We start from the raw sequence: 10311 nt of genomic DNA, 5'->3' as shown, positions 1-10311 counted from the left end.
CCCCAGCACCCAGGCCCTGGGGATGGTCCCTGTGCCCATTACCCTCACTCTGGGAATGGTCAGTGTCCCCAGTCCCCACACCCTGGGGATGGTTAGTGCCCCCAGTCCCCACACCCTGGGGATGGTCAGTGCCCCCACACCCTGGGGATGGTCAGTGTGCTCAGTCCCCACACCCTGGGGATGGTTAGTGTCCCCAGCACCCAGGCCCTGGGGATGGTCCCTGTGCCCATTACCCTCACTCTGGGAATGGTCAGTGTCCCCAGTCCCCACACCCTGGAGATGGTCAGTGCGCCCAGTCCCCACACCCTGGAGATGGTCAGTGCGCCCAGTCCCCACACCCTGGGGATGGTCAGTGCCCCCATACCCTGGGGATGGTCAGTGCGCTCAGTCCCCACACCCTGGGGATGGTCAGTGCGCCCACACCCTGGGGATGGTCAGTGGGGTGCTCTGAAGGCCTGAGGCCTCCTCATCCCCGGGCTGGGAGTAAGGAAATGGCGCGGGCATCAGCTCAGCGTCGGGCTGGAGGAGACGGATTGATCCGGTCCCCAGTCCCCCCGCCTCACTCGCCCCCGGGGCCCGGCTACGGAACAGCAGGCCCGAAGCCTGAGGCCTCGAGTGGAAGGCCACCGCGAATCGGGCGCCAAAATGCGCGCGGGCCCGGGGGTGATTGACAGGTCCCGGGGGTGATTGACAGGTCCCGGGGGTGATTGACAGGTCCCGGGGGTGATTGACAGGTGCCAGTTCCCCGGGAGAGGCTTTGCTCACTCACTGACGCGGCCGGTACCTGGTACTCGCTGCTATTGCTGCTGCTGCCGGCGCCGCTCACTCCCAGCCGCTTCTGGTAAAGTTCAGGGCGAGGAGGCGGAGAGACAGATCAGTAAAGAGGGGGGATGGTGTGGAGGGAGAGAACAGCACAGCACAGAGGGTTACCACAGCTGGCTGTCGGTGCACACAGGCTCCGGCTACAAACACACATTCCTATCTCTGTGCAATGCACGGCGAGGCTGCCGCTTCGCTGCTGCCGAATTTGCACCAAATGTTGGGAGTTATGCATTGGAGTGAGAATCAAAATACACAGACACAAAGCATGCACACAAGTGCAGATTGGCAGAGGGCGAACACTGCTTGATCTGGATTGCACTCAGATTTTATTGAACCCGCAGTGTTCGGAGGGTCAGTGCTGGGGGAGCGCCGCACTGTCGGAGGGTCAGTGCTGAGGGAGCGCCGCACTGTCGGAGGGTCAGTGCTGGGGGAGCGCCGCACTGTCGGAGGGTCAGTGCTGGGGTGGGCCGCACTGTCGGAGGGTCAGTCCTTGCCGGTTCTGGGGAATACTCAGTTGAGGAACAAGGTGGACATTTGGAGACCCCTTTGTCTAAGTTGACATCATAAGAATGGATGCGACTGAGATGGAGGGACTTGGAGAATGGAATAAAGTCTTTTCAGGAATCATGGTGTAAGGATGTATGTTCAAGGTAGCTGTAGGAGTCAGTCAGTTTGTAGTGGATATTGGTGGCCAGTCTCTCCCCAGAAATGGAAACAGATGTTGAGGAAGGGAAGGATGGAGTCAGAGATGAACCAGGTGAAGATGAGAGTGGGATGGAAATTGGAAAGTAAATCGATTAACTTTTCCAATTGCGGACTGGGGAGGGAAGCAGCACCAATGATATTAACAATATATTGGAGAAGGTGTTTTGGGTGGGGGCCCGAATAGGACTGGAAGAAGGAATGTGCCATGTACCCCACGAAGAGACTGTCGGAACTGGGGCCTATGCGGATACCCATTGACATCCCTCTGACCTGAAGAAAATGAGGAGTTAATAAAGAACCTCGGCCTGGCGGAGGAGGGGTTGGTGGATGGGGACGGTTCAGGCCTTTTTTTCCAGGAAGAAGCGGATAGCCCTGAGATCATCCTGATTGGGGATGGGAATGGACGTGTAAAGGAATTGCATGTCTATGGTGAAGAGGAGGCAGTTGGAGCCTGCAAACTAGAAATTCTGAAACTGACCTGAAGTGTCAGAGGAATCCCAGATGTAAGTGGGAAGGGTCTGGACAAGCACAGAAACAAAAAATCGAATCAAGTTCGGAAGAGATGAGTTCTGTGGGGCAGGAGCAGGCAGAAATAATGGGTCTGCCTGGGCAGTTGTGTTTGTGGATTTTGGGAACGAAGTAGAAGGAGCTATGTGGGGTTGGTGGTCTATCAGCTTGGAGGCATGTTGGGGGTGGGGTAATCACAGGATGAAATGAGATTAGTGGCCTGATGGCCTGATGTTCCACAAGGGTCATGGTCCGGGAAGATAGGAGGAGATATCTGAGAGCTGGCACTCAGCCTCTGCAATGCAGAGGTCTGTCTGCCAGCACACAACAGCACCATCCTTATCAGCAGGCTTAATTACAAAGTCAGGGTTGGATCTGACAGCATGGAGTGCAGTCAGTTCAGAGGGAGATGGTTGGAATGGGTGAGGAAGGGCAGCGAAATTGAGGTGTGAGTTCTCAAGCACAGATTGAGTGCAGGTAAAAAGTCAGATGGAGAGGTCCAGGTGGAGGGAGAGTGTTGGTGGTCCGTGGGATGGGAAGAGGAGTCTTGTCTAAAGAAATGGGCATGGAGACGAAAGCAGTGGAAGGAGAGTTCAATGTCTTGTTGTGCCCAAAATTCATTAAGGTAGGGATACAGAAGAATGAAACCGAGAGCTTTGCTGAGTACAGTACATTCAACATCAGAGAGCAGAAGGTCAGGACAGATAGTACCACCACTGACAGGAGTTGGGTTGGGAGGGATGGAGTCAGCAGGGAGGAAAGTTCCAGAGGCCTGTGGGTATCTGTAGGTTGTTGTATCTTGAGTTCCTTGATGCCTGAAAGGAAAAGAAACATTTTCTTTGTTAGCGTGTGGAATGAACCAGAGGATGAAGTGGAACTGGGGAGCAGTGCTGATGGAGAGAGTCGAGAGTGCGAATATGGTGATGCATGGCACTGAGTGTGGATCTCAGGATGCAGCGAGAGCAGCTCTCTGTGGAACGTCGAACATCATGGCGATACCTGGGTGGATTCAAAACGTGAAATCCATGTGGGTGAATCTGAGCTGGATGTAGTCACCGAGGAATGTGATGTGGCTGTGGAAATGAGTTTTCGCAAATACCTTGTCAAACACCAGGAGCGACAGTGAAATTAGTGACGATGAACAAGAAAAATGATTGGAATGGAAATTCTGTCAGAGAGAAGAGCAGAACTTCTTCAAGATGGTCATGCCTGAAGGAGATGTGGTAGTGAGTTAAATCCTAAAGAACAACGAAAAGAACTGCAGATGCTGGAAATCAGAAACAAAATTATAAATTGCTGGAAAAACTCAGCAGGTCTGGAAGCATCTGCGGAGAGAAATCAGAGTTAATGTTTCAGGGTCAGAACTGATGGTAGTCAGAAAAAAGTTTTTTTACACAGAAGATAGGGTGTTGAAGTTTGTGTCACCACGCAACAGAGACAGAGGAACTGGGAGAATAACTGAGTCTTTACCGGAAGTAGGCTGTGAGGTCTTCATCTAAGAAATCCGCGCTGACTATCCCTGACCAATGTGTTGTTGTTGTTGTTGTTGTTGTTGTCTGGGCCGGGTTGCCTCTAGGACCATGTGGACTCCTTGACCGGTCTAAGTTTACCCAGGTGCCTATGCGCGTATTGGGGAGGGCGGGAAGGAGCACGAGCTCGCGGCCGTTAGTTGGTGAAGTGGGTCTCACAGGTTTATTCGAAGACAGCAAAGGTAAGAGTTAAACCTTCAAAGTTTTAACTTTAATGATTTCACTGGTAATTGCTGGATTCTTTAGAAACTTGGATAGTTCCCAGGTAACAAAGACGGAAGTTCCTGGAAAAGCTTGATAGGTCTGGCAGCATCTGTGAACAGAAAAACAGAGTTAACATTTCGGATCCAGTGATCCTTCCTCAGAACTGATGGTAACGAGGAAAATGTCGGGTTATATGCGGATGATAGGGTGAAGGTGAGGGCCAGGGGCTGAAGAGTAAACAATAGGTGGGGATAGAGCCCAAAGAGAGAGAAGAGCATTTGGACAGACAGAGGAGTAGATGACAATCAGGCTGGGAGGGTGAATAACTGTTATTTAATGGAGAGTGTTAGTGACTAATGATAAGTGGTGTGTAATGGCAGGCCATGTGGTAACAAGGCCTGGTGTGTGGGCTAGGGGACTCGGATGTGGGAGAGTTCAGGGCCAAAAGTTGTTGAACTCGATATTGAGTTCGGAGAACTGCAGGTTTCCCAAGCGGAAAATGAGGTGTCGTTCTTCTAGCTTTCACTGAACAATTCGCCGGAACACTGCAGCAACCCAGAGGCAGAGATGTTGGTCAGGGAATAGTTCTGAGGAATGGTCACTGGACCCAAAACGTCAACTCTGATTTCTCTTCACAGATGCTGTCGGGACTGCTGAGCTTTTCCAGCAACTTCTATTTTCGTTTCTGATTTACAGCATCCGTAGTTTTTTTGGTTTTTACTTCCCAGATGATAGGCATATGGATGATAGTATAAGGTAGGGGTGGAGGTTAGATAGACCTTAGGTTTAGGGTAAAAGTTCGACACAACACCGTGGGCCGAATGGTCTGTACTGTTCTATGTTCTATAATCATAGCTTTCAACCGATTTGTCAAATTGTTTGATTCACTTGAGTGCTGCTTATACAGTTACCTCCTAGAATTTTTTAAGGGCTTGACCAATCAGGGACATTGACTTAATTTGGTTTTGTCACCTCTAGGAAGTGTTGGAAAAGGTGCAGAGGAGATTTACCAGGATGTTGCCTAGAATGGAGGGAAGGTCTTACGAGGAAAGGTTGAGAGAGCTAGGGCTTTTCTCTTTAGAACGACGAAGGATGAGAGGTGACTTGATAGAGGTGTACAAAATGATCAGGGGTATAGATAGAGTAGACAGCCAGAGACTTTTTACTAGGATGGAGGTAGCTATTACAAGGGGGCATAGTTTTAAAGTGAGTGGAGGTAGATATAGGGGAGACGTCAGAGGTAGTTTCTTTACTCAGAGAGTGGTCGGGGCGTGGAATGCATTGCCGGAGAGGGTAGTGGAATCGGCCTCATTAGGGGCATTTAAGCGGCTATTAGATAGGCATATGGGTGATTATATAATGTAGGGGTGGAGATTAAAAAGACCTTAGGTTTAGGGTTAAATTTCAGCACAACATTGTGGGCCAAAGGGTCTGTACTGTGCTGTACTGTTCTATGTTCTATAACTCCAGTTAATGGCTTTTGATGCCTTGCTAACAGTGAGGCCTTTGTATCTGCTTTGAGGGCTGCTATATGGCCCAGAATTTGCTTGTGATCTGTTGTTTTACTGAGGCCCTGTGTATTTTGTATTGTTTTGTTTGTCAGGAAATGTTGAACTGCCCTTTCACACGTTCATGTATTCTGGCGCCTCTCTAGTTTTCAGTTGTCTGGGCTTGAATGTTGCAAGGACCCTCTTTGTATCTTGTCTAAAGTATTCCCAGTATGCTTTGCTTTTTGACCAATTCCTGTGCCTAGTTTATTTCAGTTGCTGAGCTTGTATTTCTGGTTTTACTTTTTTTTAAAAATGATTTTTGTTTTACTTGAGCAGTTGCAGGCTGCTACAATGTAATGATTAATCCTGTTCTTCAGAATTTTTGAAGGGTCACCCCTCTTTTTAATGCACTGTACCTGATACATGCTTCCTTCAGTTACTTTTTCAAACTCTATCCCTTGACATCCAGGGCTGCAGGACCTGCTACCCTTGCCCTTCATTTTAGAGGGACTTGCTGGCCCAAAACTCTCACGATAGGGGATGGTCATTGGGATTTGCTCCAGGTCAAGCTGGGGGCCTGCAGAGCTTCAGTTGACCTTGAGTGTGTAGAGAGGAGAATGTAGTACACCAGTCAAAATCTGTATCTGGACTGAACAAAGACACGATGATGAACTGGGACATGGCTCAACTCAACGTTACAGAGGTGGAAGGAGACAGTCTTATTTTTAGTTCGGATACGGAATAGAACCAAATCCTGAGAACTGTGTTGCCAAGGGGCGATAAGCTTTTCAGATTGGGTAGGTGTTCAGTCAATTCGATTTACTCCCCGTGATGTCAAGAAGCTGTTGGAGGCTCTGGATACTGCGAAGGCTATGGAGCCTGACAACATTCCGGCAATAGTATTAAAGACTTATGCTCCAGAACTTGCCGCTTCCTTAGCCAAGCTGTTCCAGGACAGTTACAACACTGGCATCTACCTGACAATGTGGGAAATTGCCCAGGTATGTCTTTTATGAGAGTGACATCAAGGCCACATTTGAGCAAATGTCAAGGAGCCCTAGCTAAACTCGAACCAATGTGTATCAGGGGGCAAACTGTCCACTGGTTGGAGTTATACCTGACACATGGGAAGATCGTTGTGTTTGTTGGAGGTCAATTATGTGTGCTTGAGAGTAACTGGGAGGAAGAGTCCTAGGTCCAACTATCAATGACCTTCTCTCTATCATGAGGTCAGAAGTGGGGATGTCCACCAATGATTGCACAGTGTTCAGTACCAATCACATCTCATCAGATACTGAAGCAGTCTATGTTCATATGCAACAAGATCTGGACAATATCCAGGCTTGGGCTGATAAGTGGCAAGTAACATTCACACTACACAAATGCCAGGCTATGACCATCTACAATAATAATGTGGAGGTGCCAGTATTGGACTGGAGTGGACAAAGTCATAAGTCGTACGACACCAGGTTATAGTCAAACAGGTTCATTTGAAATCACAAGCTATTGGAACCCTGCTCCTTCATCAAGTTAAGTCACCCGACAAAGGAGCAGCGCTCTGAAAGCTTATGATTTCAAATAAACCTGTTGGACTATAACCTGGTGTTGTGTGACTAATGACTTTGTCCATCTCCAGTAAGACAGATTCTAAATATTGCCCTTGACATGCAATAGAGTTACCATCACTGTAATGTAATACCTCATTAAAAAAGTTGTTGGAATTCTTTGAGAAAGTAACAAGCAGGGTAGATGAGAATACCCAGTAGACATGGAGTGTTTGAATTTCCAAAAGACATTTGAGAAGTTGCCACCTTAAAAGTAACTGCACAAGATAGGACCTCATGGTATAACAGGTGGATGGAGAATTGGTTAGCTAACAGGAAACCGAGTTGGCACAAATGGATCAGTTTCAAGTTGGTAAGATGTGATGAGTGCACTGCCACAGGGATCGGTGCTGGATACGAGATTGGTTAATATGACGACGAGCAGGGGAGGTTGAGTGGTCATAGTTCCATGGGAATAGGATCAAGGGATCAGGAGGTGGAATTCATGGAGAAGATTTTGCAAGAGGTGGGAGAGACTCTTGAGACAGATGAGAGTTCAGGGAGAGGTGAAGGGAAGGTTTAGTCCTGTAGGCCCAGGAAGCTGTGCAGCAGACAATGGTGCTGAATTGATGTCCTTGATCTTTGTGAAAAGATTACAGAACATTCCCGAGTAACCCAGGTGCATTCCCAGTGTTCCCAGGATCTGAAGTGGACAATACCTTGAACGCTTACTCAGGGTCACTAACGGACGACAGATCATTCTGTAGTAACCACCTGAAGCCAAACTATTCCTGATTTCCTCATCTGTCAAATTTAGCTATCAACAGAGGGAGCTGCTTGCTTGCATTTGTTGCTGGATGCATGAACCTTTTAGGGCCTGTACCTTAGCCAATGGTTTTAAACTCAGACTCTTCTTCTGTGAGGTTTGTTCTCCAGTTTGTTGGGAATCTGTGCCAGATAGAACTGGCTGTCAATGATTAGCACAATTAGAACAGATTGAACCTCTTCGTAAAAACATGGAACTGGCAAGAGAAAAAGGTTCAGTTTAAATCTGCTAGCACTGGTAGAGGCCACTCAGCCCATTGTCACTGTACTAGTCTCTGAAAGAGCTTCCCAATCACTCCCAGTTCTCCAGCTTTTTCTCCAATGACCAGCAAAATTCTTTCTCAAGCATTTCTCAAATTCTCCTTTAGGAAGTTCCTGTTCACTCGGGTCCCACTGCCCTCTGAGGCAGCACTTTTCAGATCACAACAACTCACTGCATCAAGACGATTCTCCTCCTCTACCCTTCTGACCCTTTTACTCAATTCCATTAAACTGTGTCCATCTGGTCACTGAACCTCCTGTCACTGGAAACACCTTCTCCTCATTGACTCGATCCAAGCCCCATCCTGATTTTGAACACCTTGATTAAATAACTAGAGGGGAGATGAGGGTTTCATGGTAATATCACAAGATGAGTCACCCATAAGCTCGGGCTCTGTTTTTGGAGATGTGGGTTCCAATCCCCAAGCAGCTGGTCGTTTTGATTACTGAAGTGACCGTGAAACCATCATTAAAACCCACCTGACTCCCTAATGTCCTTCAGGGAAGGAAATCTACCATCCTTACCCAGTCTGAATTGTGTGTGACTTCAGACATGCAACCAATGTGGTTGACTGTCACTGGGGTATGGCTCCCCCACACATAGACTCTCACGGGATGGTTGACTGAAATCACATATAAACCCAGATCAAATGAGAACAGCAATTTTCTTTCCAAATATTAAATTCATCCCATTCCCTGATCTTTCCTCAAAGCCTTGGAAATCCTTTCCCCTTTCCCACATTTCTTCAATTCTTCCTTTTGAAAAGTTCCTGTTAAATCTGGTCCCATTGTCCTTTCAGGCAACGTGGTACAGATCGCAACAACTCACTGTGTCCAAAGTGTGTCCTCCTCTCCCCCTCTGATTCTTTTACAGAATCCCTTCAAATCGGTGCCCCTTTGGTCACTGATCCTCCTGCCCCTGGAAACAGTTTCTCCTCATTGACTGAATCAGACCCTACCCTGATTTTGAACACCTTGATTAAATCTCCCTTTAACCTGCTCCAGGAAGGACAATCCCAGAGTCTCCAGTCTCTCCACATTCCCTGCAGTCCCTCATCCCTGGACCCGTTCCTGTAACTCTCCTCCACAGTCTCTCCAAGCCTGAGACTTTCTCCCTGTATTTGAACAAACTCAGTGTAAGGCCAGTGTCTACAGGCTGGGAGCAGATTTCTGAAGCTGAGTTGCTGTCGATCCACCTTGGATTTGCAATGCGCATGCAGTGATGCACCTTTTAAACCTGTCAGGTACCTGTTTCCATTGCACAGAATGGGCAAGCTCCCAGAGACAACACTAGGGAGCAGCAACATCAGGGAGAAAGTGGCCAGTAAACTCCCTTTGATTCACCAGCTTTTACCACAGTCCTTTCAAAGTGCTTCAGGAATTTACCTCAGAATTTGTGAATGAATTCTCTGCCGTGGCGTTCCTGGAATTTGGAGCTCCCAACTCTCGACCCTTTCCCTTCAAGCACACCTCCCTCCCCAGCATCTTCTTGAGAGAAATGTGTCAACCCTAAACCATTCATGTTTACAATTAACTTAGACTACTGTGTTTAGCTGGAAAAAGATGAAAGAGAAAAGATTTGTAAATTATTAAAATCAAGCACAAATCATCCAGAAATGGGCAGTCGTCAAGTCAGAGAAAATTACGGCGTGGCAGGATTTGACCTTGTTTGTTTAGGCTGTTTGTCCCAGGCTTTTATTTTGGGTATATGTTTCGGGTCTGCGTTCAGGCTGTTTGTCTGGTGTGTTTGTTTAAGTCGTTTACAATATTCTCACCTTCTTACTTCAAAACCCTGCAATGGATATCCTTTAACCATCTTACACACTTTGATTTTAGGAATTTAAAAGGTTTTGTTTTCAATTAACAGCAGCAGTTTTTGAACAATATGAAAGATTGCAGAACCTTAAATTTATAAAAAAGAAGGAACAGAAGGAGGCCATTCAGCCCTTCAAACATTCAGTGACTCGGCCTCCACAAGTCTCTGAGAGAAGAGAATTCCCAAGATGATCAGGCTTCCTGGAGAAGAAATTCCACGTTGTCGTTGTCTTCGCTGGGAGACCTCTTTAACTGAGTCTGTCCCACAAGGTGGAAACATCCCCTCAGCCTCCAACGTCCCTCAGGATCTTGTACATCTCAATTCTTCCCAATGAGGCTAGGCCAAGCCTGCAGCGTGCACTGGGAGGGTTCTAGGATCAGGGGTCTAAATGCTCACAATGGGGGGCTGAAGGGACTGGTTGATTCTGCACCAGAGGTTTTGCCATCACCCTCAGTGACTGGGAAGAGATGGCACCAGTTGGAATTGAGCTGCCCATCTGAGCCATCAGGGTGGGTTTGAGTTTCTGTTTCCGGGAGATGCAGGGCTCCAGGAGGACTGAGGTGAGCCCTGTCTCTCAGACAGTGATAGTCTCAGCCCCTTTATCACAC

At 47.8% G+C, this 10311-nt stretch overlaps 1 protein-coding gene and 1 long non-coding RNA gene across 6 annotated transcripts in view; one reads left to right on the top strand and one right to left on the bottom strand.

Annotated features, from left to right (window-relative positions):
- Positions 1–888, bottom strand: part of ppp1r26 (protein phosphatase 1, regulatory subunit 26) — a 22520-nt gene extending 21632 nt beyond the window's left edge. For 4 of the 5 annotated variants that reach the window (XM_048613698.1, XM_048613699.1, XM_020523594.2 and 1 more), the window contains exon 1: positions 785–888. The gene's annotated coding sequence lies outside the window, so the exon portion shown is untranslated. The remainder of the gene's footprint in view (positions 1–784) is intronic. The other variant, XM_048613696.1, reaches the window with a different exon arrangement.
- The window catches only part of LOC125486384, a 27790-nt gene continuing 18248 nt past the window's right edge, over positions 770–10311 (top strand). Inside the window, exon 1 of the long non-coding RNA XR_007265063.1 lies at positions 770–841. This is a non-coding gene — a long non-coding RNA (uncharacterized LOC125486384). The remainder of the gene's footprint in view (positions 842–10311) is intronic.

Source organism: Rhincodon typus, chromosome 28 (genome assembly GCF_021869965.1).
Source record: "Rhincodon typus isolate 14 chromosome 28, sRhiTyp1.1, whole genome shotgun sequence".
NCBI lineage: Eukaryota > Metazoa > Chordata > Chondrichthyes > Orectolobiformes > Rhincodontidae > Rhincodon > Rhincodon typus.
The sequence above is the reverse complement of the archived record's forward strand: the minus strand, read 5'-3'. Positions and strand labels throughout refer to the sequence as shown.